Source organism: Macrotis lagotis, chromosome X (genome assembly GCF_037893015.1).
Source record: "Macrotis lagotis isolate mMagLag1 chromosome X, bilby.v1.9.chrom.fasta, whole genome shotgun sequence".
NCBI lineage: Eukaryota > Metazoa > Chordata > Mammalia > Peramelemorphia > Peramelidae > Macrotis > Macrotis lagotis.
In genome coordinates this window covers 388703326-388704772 of record NC_133666.1, presented here as the reverse complement: position 1 = coordinate 388704772, position 1447 = coordinate 388703326, and the positions used below count along the sequence as shown (strand labels likewise).

The window sequence follows — 1447 nt, the reverse complement described above, 5'->3', positions numbered from 1 at the left end:
GTTCTCAACATTAAGTTTAGTTTTCTGTATATTTGCATATGAAATTAAAATATAACTATCTATGGATAGTCTATATTTATTATTGATATACATAAGTGAAAGGATTTAAGGGAAAGTCTTCATCATTTTAACATTTTGAGGAGGCTTCCTTTAGAGTAATTGAAATGACTGTAGATAAGAATTGCATGGAATTCATCAGATTAAAGGTGGTAGAGCAAAATTAAGGACAGAGGCATAGGCTGGGGTGGCCATAATGTAGAACAAGAATTTCTGAGACAGTAGTGTTGACTGTAATTGCCTGTGATTTCTCTATAAATAAAAAAAAAATGTGGGTATATAAACTTTACAAGAAGAATCGATGTTAACTGCTGTGGTTGAGAAAAAATAACTGAAAGCAAGATGATGAAAGTTTGTAGAATTGAAATTGGAAATACCTTTGCTGAAAAGAGCAAGTGCCTATTTAGTGCTAATAAGTGGAAATGTAAAACTTGATGTAATGTGAATTGGACCTGGTGATATGTACAACACTTTTAAGTATGCTAAGTTGGAGGAGAGGACTGCTATGGTGTAGGTTTTAATAAAAGAGAAAATGTGGAGTATATTGAACAAGAAGAATCTGATGGAAAATATGATGAGTTTAGTTAAAGACAGAAAAAGTATAGAGGGAAAGCAGTTAAAGACAAAGAATCAGAGGGAGAAGAAGAGGATGAGAATGAAGATCTATCTGATATATAAATTGGTTAAGAATGAGAATAAAGATGCAAATCTATCAAAATACAACCTTGATGCCAGTGAATAGGAAGATAGCAATAAAAAGAAATCCCACTGAATCACTCTTAAGTCTAAGTCCTCCTACACCTCATCTTCCTAATACTTATCCTTCCACTAAAGCTTAAGGTCCAAGTCCCATTCAGGTAGCTCCTCCCATTCCTGCTCAAGGTCTCAGTTCAGTTCCAGAGAACTTTCTATATCATGTGGGTCAAAATCCAGATGCAATTCCAGGTCCTATAGGGTTTCTTCCCCTCCATGAAAAAAGATCTTATTCATATTGCTCATCACTCCTGAAAGAGGCAGAAAATCAAGCCTATCTAGATCTCCTTCACCCCATAATTGCAAAGAAAAAGACATTCCAGATCACTGTCACCCTAAAGGCACCACAGATAATCTTCATAATTCTATTCGGGTTCCATTCTAGAAAGAATTAATGTATTAAAATTTACACTAAAAAAAATTCCATTGCAATGCATGAAGCATATTTTTAAGAAGTTTAGTATTTTATTTGGTCAAAAGTGCTAAATCTTCTAGGAAAGGTTCATGTCCATGGTTGCTTTCTAGGAAACCACAGCTGTGTTCATTTGAAATTAAAAGTACATTCACATTTTAAGCAATAATATTCCCCCAAATAGTTGTTATGTGTTATTGTTCTATTATTTAAAACTGTTTGTTT

At 33.5% G+C, this 1447-nt stretch overlaps 1 pseudogene; it reads left to right on the top strand.

The window, feature by feature from the left end:
• The first annotated feature begins 327 nt into the window (after positions 1–327).
• LOC141502194 (uncharacterized) lies at positions 328–1149 on the top strand (annotated as a pseudogene).
• The last annotated feature ends 298 nt before the right edge of the window (positions 1150–1447 follow it).